Genomic DNA, 18351 nt, shown 5'->3' with positions numbered 1-18351 from the left:
GACGTGGGGCTCCAGGGCACGGCGGCCCGCAGCAGGTGAGCAAGACAGAAGTCAGGAGTGATGACCCCAGCGCTGTCACATCCTTCCGAAACATAGTCACCCTCCCTGCTCCCTGCCTCTGCCTCTGCTGTGCTGCTCGTGACCTTGGCCATGACCTCTCTGGGCTCTCATGGCCCCTCTGAAACAGGAAGCCCGATCCCTGGGCTAACCATTACCAGGGTTATTGTGAGGACACATTAAGATAACGAGTTGGAAACTGCTTTTCCGCGGAGCCAAGTAGGCACAGCTGCGCGGCCCATCACCTCCCAGCCTCCCGCTCCCTCCAGCTCAGCAGGAACCGGCTAATGGACGGACACCAGGGGCCTCCCAGCATCGCTGGCTGTTCAAACAAACACCTCTCCCCTCCGCTGCCCCCGCCCTGGGCTGCCCTTGGGATACGGAGGCAAAGCTTCCGGCCTGTTCTCCAGCCTCTCCCTAGCGCTGGGGCGGGGACCGCGCTGGACACGTGAGTCACCACCTTCCAGCCTTTCTCCCAAAGAGCATTCCTTGTAGCTGAGCCCCTGCCTCGTGCTTCACGGGGCACCCTCACGCTGAATCCTCGCCACGACCTCCAGGAAGCTGGCATTCATCTCCCTCCTTCACAGAGGAGGATGCGAAGGCCCAAAGAGGTGAAGTCATGTGTGGGGTTGCACAGCCGTCAACCCCCGTGGAGCCGGGAATCAAACCTGTGCGCCCTGGCTGCGACGTTCGAACTCTTGACCGCCTCGCCAGCCCAGCTGTCGATGACATAGGCCATGTTATGCCCATTTCTCAGGTCAGAAAGGTTAGAGCACTTGCCCAAGAAGCCCAAAAGGAGGACCGGGCTGCCAACTCAGCACCTGCTCCTCCCCCCCGCCGCTCTGTGTCTTGACCAGGAGGCACAGGTGGGAGCCGTGCACTCCGCACTCGGTCGACCGGGCCGGGCGGACGCCAGGAGTGTTGAAGAAGAAGTGCAAGTAGAGAGCCCAGGCAGACTGCCCAGGCCACAGGGCGAAGGAGTGCCAGAGCTGGGACCAGGCCTACTCATGCCCTTCTCTGGACCTCGGGCTCCCCAAGGGTACAAGAAGCACCAGACCCCAAGTGGGCTGGGGACACCCCTTAAAGCCCCTCCAACTACAAGAGGCTGCCCTGAGCAGAAGTCCCCAAACCTGGCCACTCACCAGAATCCCCGGGGAGCTTGTTACACCCCCAAACACCAGGTCACACCCCAGAGAGTCTGATTGAGTAGGACTGGGAAGGGGCCTGGGAACGTGTATTCTTTACATCCACCATGATCACTTCCCACCCCCACACCCCCAGCCACACCCCAAGCTTCTGTCCTCAGCCAAGTCTGAGACTCCCAGGCTAGGTCAATTCTCCCGAGGCCAGGGGCACCCTAGTCCCCCACCTGCCCTCAGAGTTCACACCTGGGGGCGAGGTGGTCCTCAGGGGTCCGTGGGGGTCTGCGGTAGTTCAGAGATGGCATCAAGGGGTCTCCAATGTCGGGTCTCTAAGAGCTCAGAATCAGGGCCTGGGAGAATTCTAGATGTTCTGGGGTTGGGCCAGGACCTTGAGATGTCCCCGCCTTCTTATCTGACTAATTCTTCAGTTAGCAAATACTGATTAGCAGCTACTATGTGTCAGGCACTGTTTTGCGTGGTGGGGGTGCAGCAGTGAGTAAAACAATGTCCTTCCCCTTGTGACCCTTTCTTGCTGCTAGGGAAGAGAGTAGTAAAGCAGCCAAGACTGGGCGGCCCTCTGCCGCTTCCAACAGCCTCTGGCATCCACGACCCCTTACCTCTGACCCTAATCGTGAGCTGGAAGCTTAGCCCCCGTTTGACAGATGAGTCACTGAGGCCCGAAAGCCATTTCAATAACCTGTCTCCTTACTCTAGGCAAGCCACACCGCCATGCCTCCCAGCCAACCTGTGCGTTTCTGCCTCAGAGCAGAACTTTCCGTTACCACGGCAACACCCCTGGGGAGGCCTGTCCTACTTTGCATCCCTGGCGAGAGCAGGCAGCCTCACCCCACCCCCAAAGACAGAGATGGGGTTTATCCCACTCAAGGGGACAACTGGTCCCACCGGAAAGGACTGGACTCCCTCATTCAGACATCCAATCAATGCCAGGCAGCATCACCGAGGCACCAGGGACCAAGCCAGGCCCTGGGACGGAAGAAGAAAAAGGTTGTGGTCCCTGCCTTTAGAGAGCTCGCGACCTGCCTGGGGAGGCTGACGAATGCCACAGCGCCAGGGATGGCCCAGCGGAGTGCTACGTGCAGTTCTGGCCCTTCCCACGTGTGAACTCAAATAATCTTCCCATGAACTCTTGCAGCAGGGGTCACTATTTTCCTCATTTTACAGATGAGGAAGCTGAGGCTCAGAGCGGCTAAGAAACTTGCCTGAGGTCACACCGCAGAGAAGCAGCAGGGCCAAAAGTAGGACTCAGGGAGATCCCAAGCCACACCACAGGTGCTCAGGGGAGGGGGCCCCTAACTCCATCAGAACTGGTCCAGGATGGGGACGGCATCTGTCCTCAAGAGTGATCTCAACAAGAGGAGAGGAGGGTAGGGACGGGAGCGCGGTGGAGCATGGGCCCTAAGAACTGCGTGACTGCAGGGAAGGAGCCAGGACTGTGGGAGCAGCTTGGTTCTCCTCGCGCCGCCCGGTGGGGCTCAGCGGGCACTTGGGATCCGTGAGACGTGAGAAAAGAAAACGCAGCAGAAGGTGGTCAGCTCCAGAGAGCTGGGCTCAGGAGCCACGGGGCACTGGCCCCCTGAAGACGGTGCTCCTGGCGGCTCCCAAGGGGGCAGCTTGGGGCAGGTGTGCACAACTCACCAAAGCCCATCTTCACACCCACGGGCAAAACCTCCCTACACTCACACTCCCGGGAGAAGGAAAGGCCCAGGCGAGGGACCGGCTTAATTCTTGCAGCGCCTACAAAAACGGCCTTGTATTACCACGTTAGCGAGTGGTTCCGAGCACAGGTTCTGAGCCACACCCCAGCCGTCCTAGCTATGGGAAGTTGGGCAAGGGATGGAACCTCCCTGAGCCTCAGTTTCCACATCTGTGAAATGGGGATAATAATACAGATCTGTGTACATGTGTGTCGGAAGGGCTCAAGGAGTTAACACCCCCAGTTCACAGTGCCTGGGGCCTAGCGTGTTCACTGTAAGCTGTGGTGATTCTCTCTCTGGCACATGGACGCACAGGGGTCTGCATTTTTAGACAGGTGCACGGAGGTGTGCAAGCCTGTGCACATCGTGAATGCACACCCAGGACCGAGTGCTGGCGCATGTGTAAATCTACCCGCTTAGGTAGACCTGAATGGACACCTGCTAGGGGTGGGGAAGGCAGCTGAGCACAAAGGCTTGGGTTGTGGACACGTGCTGCGCGCCCGCAGGGAGGCAAACATGCGTGTGAGGCCCCAGCACGCCCATCCCCGTGTGAATATGTGCCTTCATGTGTGCGCCCCTGGGCCTGCATAGACAGTGGGCACATGCAGATGCATGGTGGAGGTTGATACGTATTATGTAGATGGGTTTTGAGTTTTTCTCCTGGAACCACTGTGATGCGAACAGATCTCAGCTCTGGAAATCACAGATCCACCAGCAGGGGAAAAATAAAAGAAAAACAGGTGCTCGGGGCATAAGCCTCCTCCCACAGGTCCCCCGGGGTGTTAAAGCCACCATCAGTGAAGAGAAGCCGGGTGAAGATGAAAGTGGGGAGCGCATAGAGGGGTAGCCAAGCCAAGTGCTTCTGTTTTCCCAGACAGGAGACTGTCTCCAAGGAAGCCACGTCCTCTTGGGAAATACTCAAAGACCTGGCCAGGCCCCAGGCCACCCTCAACCAATTAGGAAACCCGTCTTCCAGAGAGAAAATTCCACCCATCCCTGCCACTGCCTTGGGTCTTACTTGGAGAGAAGAGAGTTAAAAGAAAAGCTTGCCTAGCCATACCCCTCTTGGGAAATTGCCCTGAAGTGAAGCCTCCCCACCTCCTGGGGTGTGAGGAATAGGAAAGGGGGGTGCCTGTGCCTCAAGCTACGGATAATTAGTCAAGCCTACAAGCCCAAGTAGCACAGAGGGAAACAAATCCTGAAATGAGGAAGACTTCTGTTTATTCAGCACTTTAGAGTATTCAAAGGCATCATCTTGTAAAACTGCATTGCACACTTCTGAGGTTCAGAGAGGTTCTGTGACTTGCTCAAGGCCACACAGTATTTCATCTGTAAAGCTAACCCCTTGTCTGACTCCACATCCCGTGGCATTTTCTTTACATGACGGCACTGCCCAAATGTAATAATGTAATGTATCGATGGTGCTGTTAGTAATCAAATAGCATGGGGCCTGTTCCCAAGGGGTAATGTGGGACACAACCAAAAAGCAGAAAATTGAGGCTCATCTCTGCAGTTCCTACTCCAAAGATCATGGGAGAAAGGAGAGCTCGGATGGCTTTGGTGGCCAGGAAATGCTTTGTGGAGGATGGATAAGGATGAGTAGGGTTTGAATAAATTGTGAGTTATGGGGGCATTCCAGACAGGGGGACGTCATGAGCAAAAAGGCAGAAACTAGGAGCTTGGGGTGTTGGCACTGTGGGGTGGAGGCAAGGATGGGCATGTGCTGGTCTGGATAGGAGAACATCTGCTTGGCCAAAGGGGAGATGAATGGCAGGGGATGGGGAGGGGGTGGGGACCAGGTGACCCAACCATGAACTTTCTATCATGTTCAGCCCACAGTGGTGCAGGGCATTCAGCAGGTACTTAATATCTTTCTGAATGGCTGAATGGATGGATGCATGGATACATGGTGGATGGGTGCAGGATGGATGGATGGATGGATGGATGGACGGATGAACAGATGGGTGAGTTATATGAGGTAGAGGTGAGTATGACAGCAAGGGTTCTGGGCTGGGAACTGGGAGCCTGAAATTCAGGTCCCTTTTCTGCCACCAACCATCTGAAGGAATGTCTCTGGGCCTCAGTTTCCCCACCTGTAGAGCCCAGATGATTCTCAAGGGTCTTCCACACATGACAGTCTGATTTTCGAGACAGAAGCAGGGGCTCAGGCAAGAAAGCCTACTCATGTAGCTCGGGCAGGGGGGTGGTGGCAGCAGGGGCTGAGCCCTGTAGATGAAGAACAGAGCCCCCAGGGAGGAGAGCCAGGTTTCAGCCTGCCTCTGCTATCACTTCCCCTCCCTAGACCCCAGTTTCAACAGATGCATTCCAGGATTTTAGGGTTCTGTGTGACTTGTCTGAGGGACCCAATCTACAGAGTGAAGAGCCCAGCCCCAGTCTTCTCTTACCCCACTTACGAGATTAAAGCAACTTGGGAAAAAGCACTTATTCTGGGCTCCTGGAATCGCCCTTCATTTTCCTGCCAGATAAATGGGGCAAAACAGAAGATACTGATGCATTTAAATGGATCAAGGCAGGCGGAAGTTTATAAGATTTGAATACACTTTTTGGCTGCCTTTGAATATTCATTTGCCCAAGGGAGTGTCAGGCAGCCAGATCCATGGGCCTAGCGGGAGGTTATCTGAGGTTGGGGGGAAGGGAGGCACACAGACAGGGTTGGCAGGAATCCCTGCTCATCAGGCTCTTGGGAGCTAACTGCGCTTCTCCACCAGCTAAAATGTCACAGGCTCAGAGTAAATTCTGGGAGTTGATACACCCCATGGTTGCTGTTGTCATAGCAACTGCTTCCCTATAACCATGTGTCCCCGCAGATCACAGCAGATAAGACAGGTCTAGAAGGTGAGTGATGAGGAACAAGCCCAGGACTCCAGTGGGCCCCCAGGATTCAGAAATCTGCCTTGGAATTCCAGAATACATCGTAGGCTTCTCAAACATCCCTGAGATTCTGAACCGGAGCCCAGAGTTCCAGAACAAGCCTAGAATTCCAAAATCTGTCCTTGAATTCCAGAATACTTTCCCCACAGTCCAGAACACACTCTAGCTATCAAAAGAATACCCCTCGTTTCTGGCTGTCTGGGCCCGTTCTGCAAGCAGCTCCACCAAACTCTAAAACACACCCCTAGATGGACATACCCTTCAATTCTTATCTCCTTCTTCCCAGGAGCTGGTTTTCTGTCAGAACCGGGAGGACTGTGGAGCACTCAGGGCTCCTGCTGAAGAAAGAAGAGGGTCTGGGGATGAGCCTAGGGGTTGAGGAGATTGACCTTGTTCTCATACGCAGAAAGTGCACACAGCCCCAGATGTGTGGGCACATGCCAGCCAGCTGTCACGGTCAAAGGCAGCTCCCCCGGCCCAGTGCTCCCAGCACTTTCCACGGTGTACCCTGTGGTCTGCAGCGGGGATGAATCGATACTGAGTCATCCCTACTCTCTGCCAAGGCCCCTGGGTGACCATCAGCACATTAATCCTGGGCCTTCCAAGAGGGGCCAAGCTGGAGGGCGGCCCAAACGCTCCTCTCTGCCCAGGCAGCCTGAGGTGGGGGGCAGCTGAGTTATGAAGGCTTTTCCTCCTGCCCTGGGGTGGGGGTGGCCCCTGCCAACACAGTCACCCAGAGCAATGCCTAAACAAGAGCATCCTCCCCGCAAGCTGCTGGAAACTCCAGACTACTTCAGTCTGTTCCCTCTTCCTTTCCCACCACACCGTTCTCCGCCGCTGGTCATCTCCACCCTTAATTCCCTTTCCTTAACCCCACCCCTCACCCCACCCGCTCCTCCACAGTCCAGGCCCTACAGGCTCTCCACCTTCCCATCTCCCTGCCTCCTAGCCTCCACGTCTCCCCTGGGTTCCGCTGCTCACTCGAAAGGCCCTGAGGATCCTACTGTCCTGCTCAGAGCCTCGGCACCACTCCCACACATCGGCCACCTCACCTGAGCATTTGAGGCCCCCGGACGCCTGGACACATCCAGTAGCTCCCATTTACTGTCCCAACCTCTGCGCCCCCAGCTGGCTCGCTCGCTGTTGTTAGAGAAGGCCCAGCCCCGGCTCCCAGGCCTCTTCTCTCTTTCCTCCTCCAAGGCTCTCTGCACCTCTCTAAACCTCCAAACCGGCTGAAGGGCCACCTCCTTGGAGGCGACTGGAGCCACTCCTCACCTTTCTCTGAAACCCCAGCACTGCTTGGCTGTACCACAGCATTCGGACAGAGCTGGCTGAGGATTGTCAGAGCTGCAAGGAGCCGTAGACATAAACAAGTCCAACTAGTTTTCAAACTGGGTTCTGTGGCACCCGAATGGGGGGCAGGGAGGAGCCTCAAAGACTGTGGGAGGAGGGGGGTCAGGAGGGGTGGTGCAGGGCAGAATGTCATCAGCCAGGACGGTCAGAGAAGGCTCTCTGAGGAAGCAACATCCGAGCTGACTCCTGAATTGACAAGGGCCACCTATGTACAGATCATTCTAGGAGCAGGATACTCATGCAAAAAGAAAAGCCAGTGTAAAGGTCCTGAGACAGAAACAAGCCTGCCATCTTAAAAAAGACAACAAGTTCAGGGCAATAGTGACCAAGAGCCAGAGCCATCCAAGGTGAGACCTCCACAGCCCATTCCACTTGGGGGAAAATGGGTTTCACTGCTTAAAAAAATATCAACCCATTGACCTCGTCTAATCCTGCTACTTTACAGAAGAAAAGCTAAGACCCAGCAGGTCCAGGCATTGCCCGAGCTCCATCGGAGAACTGGTGGCCAGGCTGAGACCAGCACTCAGGTCACAGGACACTGCCCCAGGCACCGTCAGTCACCCCTCGTGGGCAGGGCGGACCTCCCTGGCCTCCGGGGCTCAGGGCCACTCACTGACCCTGCTCTGGGTCCCTACCTGGCCCCATGCGGCGCACAGGTGAGAGGCATGAGGCAATGTCTCCCAGGCCGGGGAGCTCCCGGGAGCAAGCAGCCAGCCAAATGAAGGCTTTATTGGATTTGTTAAACCCGCATCCTGTGGCCAAGGGCCTCCTGGCACAGTCAGCCATCACAGAGGAAAAACCAGAAGAGCAGACGATGAAATTAAAAGGCTTTTCATTTCCAGAGCTGAGGCTGACACACGAAAATGGAGAAAGCATCTCTCCCCGGCTTCTCCCCACCCTCCTCCCCAGGCCCCCTTGCCCCTACCTGTGGCCACAGGGCACTCCCACCCCCCCACCCGGCGGCCCTCCTGTCACACCTGGCCCAGGAGTCAAGGACCTGGAAGGGACTCTGGTGGAGGAAGGACACGTGGGAGGTGTCTGAGAGGTCACCGAGTCCCTCCCACTGCCTCGGGGCTGGATTACCTCCACCTCCCAGGACAGCAGGCCCCAAGGGCCGGGAGGGCAGCTCAGGCGAAGGCCGGGGAGGGAGGGGAGACGGTGCGTGGGCAGGAGAAGGCAGGCAGGCTGGGGTCCTGGCCCCGCTCTTGCCCTGACCAGCTCTGTAGCCTCGGGCACGTTACCTGGGCGCCAGGTGCCTCCCCGTCCTCCTCGGCTGCAGAAGAGAAGGGACGGCCGGTGCGAGGAGGAAATGAGAGCTTCCGGGGAAAGCTCCTAGCATACAGTAGGCGCCAAACAAATCTCACTTCTTAAAAGTGCCTGGAGCTCTGGTTTTCCACTGAGAAGGCGGGGGGAACCTCTCTGCGTTTGTACTCCCCACTCACAGCCTCACTCCAGCTTCCCCAGAGCCTCTGATCACAGCAAACTATCTGTGTACAAATACGTCCCATTGCACAATGTTTTCACTGCTTCCCCTGGAGAACATCACCCGGTTTCCTTTCAGACCATTCAGGCCACTAAGGTCTTTGTATGTAAACAGATGCGATTTCCCCACCACGATCATCCAAGTGTATGTGTGTATGTGTGAAATTTTGTTAAATGCATGTTCCCAAGGCCAAGTTTACTCACTCCTGTCTGTGTTGCCCTTGAGAAAAAGTCTGTGGGAATTGCACCATAAGAAAACAAGATAGTTTATCCATCACTTTAGAGGAGACTAAGTCACTGCTGGTTCTTTTCAATGTTTGTTTGGTTTTTTTTTCCCCCAACAAACATCTATTGAGCACTTAGTGTGTACAAGGCAATGCATTAAATATATTTGGTTCACAAGAGCAAACAAATCAGACCTACCTCCTTTCTTCTTGGAGCTTACACGTCAGGGCTAAGGGACTGGACGGTTAAGTAGATCCATAAACAGTCAAATGACCCAGTTCAAGGGTGCTGGTACATGAATCCATGTCAGCCTGCAGGAAGTCCCTGATCATGTGCCACATGATTCTTTCTTTGGACCTTCTCATCAAGGATATGATGATGGAGGAGTCCTGGATACCAGCAAGCTTGGGGCATTCATGCACAGATGTTCACAGAGCACCTCCTCTGAGCCAGGCACTGTTCCAGGCACCGCAGACACAGCTATGAACAAGACAGACCAAAACCTCTCCTCGTGGGGCGTACATTCCAGTTGAGGGAGATAGATAATCAACCAATAGATAAGTAAAAGAAAGAGCATATCAGATGCTAGTAGGCGCTATAGAAAAACTAAAGTGGAGGCTACGGAGTGCTGGGAGGCGGGGGTTGCATTTAAATATGACTGGGGAAGGCAGCTCTTTCTGCCCACGGGTCCTGTCCCCATGTTAATAAAACCAGCTTTTTGCACCAAATAAATAAATAAAAATTAAAAAATAAATAAGTATGACCAGGTAAGGCCTCACTGACAAGACAACCTTTCAGTAAAGGCCAGCCAAACCACCTGGGTAACAACAGAGCATTCTGAACAAAGGAGAAGCATGTGCAAAGGCCCTGGGGTAGGAGTGTGCCTGGCATGTTCTTGAAGCAGCAAGGCCAGTGTGGCTGGAGCAGAGTGGCCAAGGGATATGGGGTAGGAGATGAGCTCAGAGGGGAAACAAGAAGAGGCCATTGCAGGAATCCCCACAGCAGGCAGCCAGTGGGGGCGCTGAGACCGGCTGAGACGCACTGAGGAGTGGTTAAAACATGGGCTCTCTAGCCAGGTTGCTGGGATCAAGATTCACCTTGCATAAGTGACTTTAACTTTGTGCCTCCATTTCTTCATCTTAAGATGGACAGGGTGAGCAAGTGTCCCTCCATAGGGATTACATGAGCTAACACCCATGATCGTGTTCAGTACACATCAGGCACTTAAATGTCAGCCCCTTCCCCTCATAGCGGGGAGACCTGGCAAATGCCACCTTCACCTGAGGGTCAAGGTTCACGTCACCAGTGATGCCGTGCACCCCCAGTGTGATGGGACAAGAAGGCTACTTGGCCTCTGCAGTAGGCTTCCCAAAAGCCCATAACCTCAGTCTCGTCGCATGAAGAATGTCAGACAAACCCAAATAAAGGGGCATTTTACAAGAGATCTGGCCATTACTCCTCAACCCTTTCAAGGTCACAGAAAGCAAGAAAGGCTGAGAATGTCACAGACCAGAGGGCACGAAGGAGACAGGACAGCCAGATGCAGCATGCATTCCTGGAACAGGAAAAGGACATCAGTGGGAAAACGGGTGAAACCCTAAGGAAGTCTGGGGTTGGCTGAATCGTTATGTGCCCATGTTGGTCTCTTAGCTTTGACAAAATACACCACAGTCGTGTAAGGTGCTAATAACAGGGCAAACTAGGTGAGGGGGGTGGAAATCTGAGCTCGTATTAAACTCCCCAAGGACAAGACTGGCATCTTTATATTATTTGTCCAACAAATGTGTAGAGGGGCATCAGGCCGACTCCACTTAATTCTACAGGATCCCCCCGGGGAGAAACAAGGGCCAAGCAAGGAAGGGAAGCGTGGAGAGAAGAGGTTCCCTAACAATCTGGGTTATTCATCCCTGCAAAGGGTACTTCCCCACTGTGGGAAAGGCCCCGACAGAGGCTGGAGAAGCCCTTGTCTTGGAGACCAGAGTCTATACCATCCAAAGAGGAGGCTGAAAACAACCCGGGCAGCTCAAGTCCCCACCAGGACGTCTGTGTCTCTGGGAGATCTCCAAGTCTGAACCCAATCATCCCACGGGCTGGCCCCAGATCACCCTCTCCTGTCCTGTCCTTGAGAGACACGAGCAGAGGGTAACCGCTCCAACCCTTCGCTGGTGACCCATCCACCCACCACCGCACTCCATCACTGCCAGGGGCTCAACAGTCTTGCTCCATATGGCAAAGGGCAGATGAAACAGTTCAGGGAGGCAGGCCTTGGATGGGTCGGGTCTCAGCCTTGCCACCTCCAGTGGGGAGGTGTGTGACCGGGCTGGGCCCCCTACCCTCTCTGAACCTGCTTCCTCATCCCGAAGTGGGCAGAGTAGTAGAACCTACTTCAGGATTGGTGTGAATGCTCATTAAAAGAGAATTCTAGTAATTATTCTGACGTGGTAAGCGTTGTGCTGGACACAAAAGGGGTACAAAGTTGAACAGCCCTGACCCTGACATCTTCTTGAAGGGAAGTCGGGCATCTAACAATTCATTACAACACAGGAGAGAAGTACTACTGGAAACATCTATTAGGTCACAGAGTCCCACGCCGGACCCCCAGCCCCATATCTCAAGGCTTCAAGAAAGGAATTGTAGGGTCTCCTCCTCAAAATTTAAGGATCCTAGCTTAGTAGGACTCACCTGCCGAAGAAAACTGGCATTTGAAATCTGCATGCCTTGATTAGAGAAAAACTCTTTTTGGCTTTTTTAAAGACACAACAGAAGTAAAGACGCCCTCTTCCTCTCCCTTACATACATGCCCCAGCAGCCTTGCCTGCCTTTTCTGCCGCAGCAGCTCCGGTCCCGTGGGCATCCCAGGCACCAGTCCTCCTCTGCTGCTCCCTGCCCTGGTGCTCCACCAGGACAGGCCTCAGTTACCCCAGTGATGACTGTCTCCAGTTTGGCCAGTAGGTAAGGACTCAAAGTGCCAGGGCCAGGCTGTTTGGAGGCCAACACCACATGTAGACGGGCCAATCCTTAAGTGGCAGAGGGCCAAGCTGGGGGGACCAGGGACTCAGCCAAGCTGCCCTAGGCACCAGGAGGAAGTCAGGTGGAGGCACCTGCTGTTGGTGGGGTGCAGAGCCAGTGGGCTGGGGCCAGGGATGCCTGGCTCATAAGAACAGCAATTTCTATCACACGCAAAGTGATTTCATTAACTCGCTGAATCCTCGTGGAACGGGGGACTATTTTTCTCCCCATTTTGTAGAAAAAAGGGGACTGAGGCCCAGACGGTCACAGAGCTAGTGAGTGGCAGAGTTTGACTTCCAGTCCCGGCCCCCATATTAATCACACCCCTAGTCTGCATCATTTATTCCATTCAGTGGCTCCTTTAGTGCCTCCCAGGCTGCAGGCTCTTGGGACACTGAGCTAAACAAGACCCAGTCGGTCCTGGAAGAGCCTGCAGATGAGGGTGGACAGAGAGTAGCAGCCATTTATAAGAAATCTGATGCTCACCCTGACAGCAGGTGTACAAAGCTCTGACAAAGTAGGCAAGGAGCAGCTAACTCTGCCCCGGGCAGTCCTAGGAGGCTTCCCTGAGGTGGCATCATTGGAGCTGGATCTTACCGGATTCTCACAAGGGCCTGCCCATCCAGCAGGGAGAAGTTTATGGGTATGGGCAGCCTGGGGGTTGGCACCGCTCCAACTTCTTACCCCAAGACAAGAAATTGGGTGTTAGTCTTATTCCTCCAGCCTTAGGAGCAGCATGGCCAGGAGCCAGGGATTTTGGAGCCAGGCTGAAACCAAAACCCCCACTGCCACTTTCTGGCTGTAGAATATTAACACTCACAACAAAGACAATAATAATGCATGGGTGGATAAAGGGATGAATGAATGAATGAATGAATGGGAGTGCTATAGACCCAGAGCTCCTTAACAACTCTGCCTGGAACAAGGTGAGTCCCAGAAACAGAGCTAGGGCTGAGCAAGTATTCATTCCTTCATGCATGCATGCATGCAACACAGACTTGTCGAGCGTGTACTATATGCTGAGCACTGTTCTAGGTGCTGGGGATACAGCAGTGAACAAAATGAGCCCAAATCCCTGCCCTCAAAACCATCCATCGTAGAGAGGGGAGACAAGCTATAAATAACTAAATAAGGAGATATAAATATGTCCGGTCTCAAGAGTTGCTACAGAGAAAGATGAAGTGGGATAAGAAAGACAGGGAGGGTGTGAGGCCCGCAGGTATGTAGGAAAAGAATGCTCCAGGCGAAAAGAACAGCCAGAACATGAGCTGGCTTGCAGGTGGTGAGATGGCCAGGTGGCCAGTGTGGCTTGGAAGGTGTGGGGGGGGCTTGATCACATAGGGTCTTATTGGCCTTTGTTGAGATCTGGGCTCTTATTCTCGGTGGAACAGGAACCACAGGAGAGCTTCAGGAAGAACAGTGACAGGATATGGCAGGCAGGGCAGGCTGCTGTGCTGACAACAGACAGTAGGGAACACAAAGACAGAAACAGAGGCCAGCATGGAAGTGCCCAATGGGAGTCAGTGGGGCCTGGCTCTGGATGGTAGCAGTGGAGGTGGTGAGTTCTGGACATACGTGGGACGCAGAGCTCAAGAGATTTGCTGAGAGCTTGGATGTGGGATGTAGGGGAAAGGGAAAAGCCAAGATGGCTGCAGAGTTTTGACCTCAGCCACTGGAAGCATGGAGCCCCCATGTACTGGGATGGAGAAGCCCCCATGTACTGGGATGGGGAAGCCCCCATGTACTGGGATGGGGAAGGCAGTGAGACACGAGAACATCCATGTAAAGATGTCAGGTTGAACACAAACAACCACCTTGGTTCCCACCACCACCACCACCCCGCCCCTCAGGGGCTAAAACAATAGTAAAGGGGCTTCTTTAAATGTTTGAAGGTTTGAGCCCACAAGATGGGGAGAATGGGGGAGGAAACAACAGCAACAAAAGTTTAGGAGCTGGAAAATAAATGGACAATTGAGGAAAAAGAATCAGGAAAAAGAAAATCCCCCCAAAGACTCAGGGACTGACCATATCAGGTACCTCTGGAAGTTGGGGTAAAGAACAGTTCAAATAAAGAAAATTCTTTGAAAGGCTGTTTAAGAAGCTGTTATCATCCCAGCCCCCAGACACCTGTAGACTCAGGGACACCAGGCACAGTGCCCAGGATGGTCCCCCACTGATAACAGGGTGATTCTGTGGATATGAAGAAGCTGGATGTCAAGACCCTAACCATCTCCCATCACTCTGCTCTCAGAACACCCGCAGCCAGACTTACACCCTCTGGGCAGACAACTGGAAGAGCTTTTTCTGAGAAACATGATGCACCAAGGAGAAAAGACCTCGAGAAACCCTAGAGATACCAACAGTGGAGGTCTTCCAACCAAACAGCACTGACAGCTCACCCTGTAAAGAAGCCCACAGCCCACAAGACCTACCTACGTACTCAGAGCTTCCAGTCAGCTCCTACTTTACTATTTTTAAATATGCACAGATAACAAAGGTTTGCCAGACATCAGAAGAATGCCTTCAACCTGAAAGATAAAAATAAAACAAACAGAAAACACCAACGTGAAAAAACGTGTCTTAATATCATCATAAGACATGCATAGGTGAAATTAAAATAGGATTCTCATTTTTAAAAAAAGAGACACAGCATAAAATTTAAAAAAGCTTTTAGAAATTAAAAATATAACAGCAAAAATAAAAAGGAAAAATTGGAAAATAAAGTTTAGCTTTTCCAGACGTGACAGATAAGAGAAAAAAAAGGAAAAAAAATTAGAAGACTTGTCCAGGAGTTCCATCTTCAAATAATAACAATTCTAGGAAGAATAGAAAAACGTGTAGGAGGGGCAAGAATCGTCAATAAAATAGATAAAGAAGATTTCACAGATCCAAAAGACAGCTTTCTAAATTTCAAGGACTCACAGAGGGCCCAGCACAATACATAAACATAGACCCACACCAAGGCACATCATTATGAAATGTCACTATCTTGGGACCTAAGAGAAGATCCTCTAAGATTCCAGATTGAAAAAGTAAGGAATGAGAACAGCTTCCTTCTTCTGGAACAGGCAACAGAGCAAAACCTTCAAATGTTTTGTAGGAAAATAATTTCCAATCTGCAATTCTCTACCTAGACTAGCCAAACTAGCCAAAGGATGAGGATAGAAGAAAGACATGTTCAGATGTGCAAAGTCTCAAAACATTAACATCCCATGGATCTTTTTCCAGGAGCTTCTGGTGGATGTGCTCTACTAAAACAAAGGAACAAACCAAGAGAAAAGAAGACAGGCGATAACAGGAAGCTGAAGATCCAACACAAGAGAGAGTCGGAGGAATCCACCAGGCTAATAGCAAAGGATCCCAGGATAACACCTGTGCACCAGGTGCAGAAAGCAACCAGCCCAACAAGAAGCAGGTCAGGAGGCTCTGGAAGACTCCTTCGGAGATGAAACTGATAGGAAATGGATGCATGCAAATATCTTGAGAGGAGATTCACACTATTGGCCAAAAACTTGCACAGAAAAGGGGGAAAGTCATTGCATTATTGGGAGGATAGGAGAACAAGAAGAGCAAAGTAATGGGGGAGGGAGCAAAGAGAGCTAAATCCTCAACTTCCTTAGTGTACAGCCAGATAGCTAGAGTTCCACTTCTGACATGGCAATGTGAGGAGATCTGCAAATTTGTTTCCCAGTGAAACTGCTGAAAAAAAATTTTTTTTATTTTATTGTTATATTAGTCACCATACAATACATCATTGGTTTTTGATGTGGTGATCCACGATCCATTGTTTTCTTATAACACCCAGTACTCCATGCAGTACATGCCCTCCTTAATACCCATCACTGGGCTAACCAATCCCCCCTCCCCCCTCCCCTCTAAAACCCTGTTTGTTTCTCAGAGTCCATAGTCTCTCATGGTTCATCTCTCCCTCCAATCCCCCCCCCATTTTTCCCTTCCTTCTCCTAATGTCCTCCATGCTATTCCTTATGTTCCACAAATAAGTGAAACCATATGATAATTGACTTTCTCTGCTTGACTTATTTCACTTAGCATAATCTCCTCCAGTCCCATCCATGTTGATGTAAAAGTTGGGTATTCATCCTTTCTGATGGCTGAGTAATATTCCATCGTATATATGGACCACATCTTCTTTATCCATTCATCTGTTGAAGGGCATCTCGGCTCTTTCCACAGTTTGGCTATTGCGAACATTGCTGCTATGAACATTGGGGTGCATATGGCCCTTCTTTTCACTACATCTGTGTCTTTGGGGTAAATACCCAGTAGTGCAATTGCTGGGTCATAGGGTAGCTCTATTTTTTAATTTTTGAGGAACCTCCACGCTGTTTTCCAAAGTGGCTGTACCAACTTGCATTCCCACCAACAGTTTAAGAGGGTTCCCCTTTCTCCACAACCTCTCCAACATTTGTTGTTTCTTTCCCTGTCCATTTTTGCCATTCTAACTGGTGTAAGGTGGTATCTCAATGTGGTTTTGATTTGGATTTCCCTGATGGCTAATGATGATGAACATTTTTTCATGTGTCTGTTAACCATTTGTAGGTCTTCTTCAGAGAAGTGTCTTTTCATATCTTCTGCCCACTTTTTGACTTGATTATTTCTTTTTTGGGTGTTGAGTTTGAGAAGTTCTTTATAGATCTTGGATACCAGCCCTTTATCTGTAGTGTCATTTGCAAATATCTTCTCCGAAAATTATTTTAAAACAACCATTTAAAGTCTGTGGAAATGGGGCGCCTGGGTGGCTCAGTCGGTTAAGCGACTGCCTTCAGCTCAGGTCATGATCCTGGAGTCCCGGGATCGAGTCCCGCATCGGGCTCCCTGCTCAGCCGGGGAGTCTGCTTCTCCCTCTGACCCTCCTCCCTCTCGTGCTCTCTGTCTCTCACTCTCTCTCTCAAATAAATAAATAAAATCTTTAAAAAAATAAAAATAAAATAAAAATAAAAATAAAGTCTGTGGAAATGGTCCTAAGTGCATACAGCAAATGAAGAAACATTCATTCAAGAAAACCTAATAAAACTCTGTAAGAACAGCAAGAGTGTGCAGCATTTGAACTATGATGCACTTCCTTCCCCTTCCTTCTCAGCTCAGCATTATGGAAACTCCACTCCAGATCGGCATAGCCAATACCACAGGGCTCTCTCTCCCCCCAGTTCCTGGTTGGAGGCCTGCAGTATCTTCCCAGGAAGGGCAGGATATCGGTCTATCTCATCCTGCCTCAGCTTACTGTTGCACACGCTATGTCTAGGTGAGTACAGCTGAGAGATGGGGGCTCCCTTCTTCTTCCCAGCCCCCACAGTGGGATGGAGGCTCTGCCTTGTGTATGGCATGCTGGGGCCCCAATCACCCTCATCCTGGCTCACTCATAAAGCAGAGTTTCCATGCCAGGAGAAGCAAACTGAGAAGACCAGAGACCACAGCCAGCCCCCACTCCATCAACTACCCAGCTCCTAAAGGAGGAATGTCACTCAGAAAGAAGAGTGCCACTGTCCCCATACCCAGTTCCAGAACCCTGGCTCAGATACCCTGCCCAAGGGGAGAGAGAGACCATAAATTAAGAGTTCCAAAACTTGTCTCAAAAGCACTGAATTCATTTGCAACAGAGTCTGGGGAAGTTAAAGCTTAAGGACACTCTCAAAACCAATAAATATTGCAGTGAAAAACAATTAAGAGGAGACCAGGGGGTTCATTTGACATTTAACTAAATCATAAACTGACCAGTTTATCAGAGAGAACCAGGGAAGGAGACAGATAAGAAGAGTCCTCTTAGGGTCAGAACAAATCTCAAACAATGATCTCAAAAACTATATCCTCAGAGAAGACCAGAATTGCTATCATATATTATTTAAGACGTTCAATTTCCAACAAAAAAAAATTACAAGTTATGCATATACATGAGAAATTTTGGCCCACATACAAGAAAAGAAACAAGCAACAAATTACCTGTGAGAGTAACCAAATGTCAGATTTAACAAAGAATTCTAAGTAGCTATTACAAATATTTTCAAATAACTAGAGAAAGTCATGCTTAACGAAGTAAAAGAAGGTATGATGACAATGTCTCATCAAATAGAGAACATTAAAAAAGAGACAGAGTTATTTTTTAATGGAAATTCTGGAGCTGAAAAGTACAATAATTGAAATGAAAATTTCACTACAGGGGCTCACCAGTTGATTGGAACTGGCAGAAGAAATAATTAGCAAACTTGAAGATAGATTGGTAGAGATTATGCAATCTAAAGAACAGACAGAAAAAAGCACAAAAGAAAATGAGCTTCAGGGAAGTGGGGAACCCTATTAAGTTCACTAATGCATGCATAATGGGAGTATCAGAAAGAGAAGAGACAAAGAAATGAGCAGAAAAAAAAATTCAAATAATGGCTGAAAACGTCCCAAATTATGAAAAACTTTATAGATTTAGGAAGTTCAAAAAACTCCAAGAAGGATAAATTCAAAGTAGC

General features: G+C 51.0%; 1 long non-coding RNA gene across 4 annotated transcripts in view; it reads right to left on the bottom strand.

Annotated features, from left to right (window-relative positions):
- The window catches only part of LOC116624372, a 55938-nt gene that overhangs the window by 35399 nt on the left and 2188 nt on the right, over positions 1-18351 (bottom strand). Inside the window, exon 2 of one of the 4 annotated variants that reach the window (XR_004297885.1) lies at positions 9065-9346. The exons of the other annotated variants lie outside the window; for them this stretch is intronic. This is a non-coding gene — a long non-coding RNA (uncharacterized LOC116624372). The remainder of the gene's footprint in view (positions 1-9064; positions 9347-18351) is intronic. 4 annotated transcript variants of the gene reach the window in all.

The sequence above is a fragment of the Phoca vitulina genome, unplaced genomic scaffold (assembly GCF_004348235.1).
Source record: "Phoca vitulina isolate PV1807 unplaced genomic scaffold, GSC_HSeal_1.0 scaffold2, whole genome shotgun sequence".
NCBI classification, from domain to species: Eukaryota; Metazoa; Chordata; class Mammalia; order Carnivora; family Phocidae; genus Phoca; species Phoca vitulina.
Note: the sequence above shows the minus strand (reverse complement) of the source record. Positions and strands in the feature narration are given on the sequence as shown.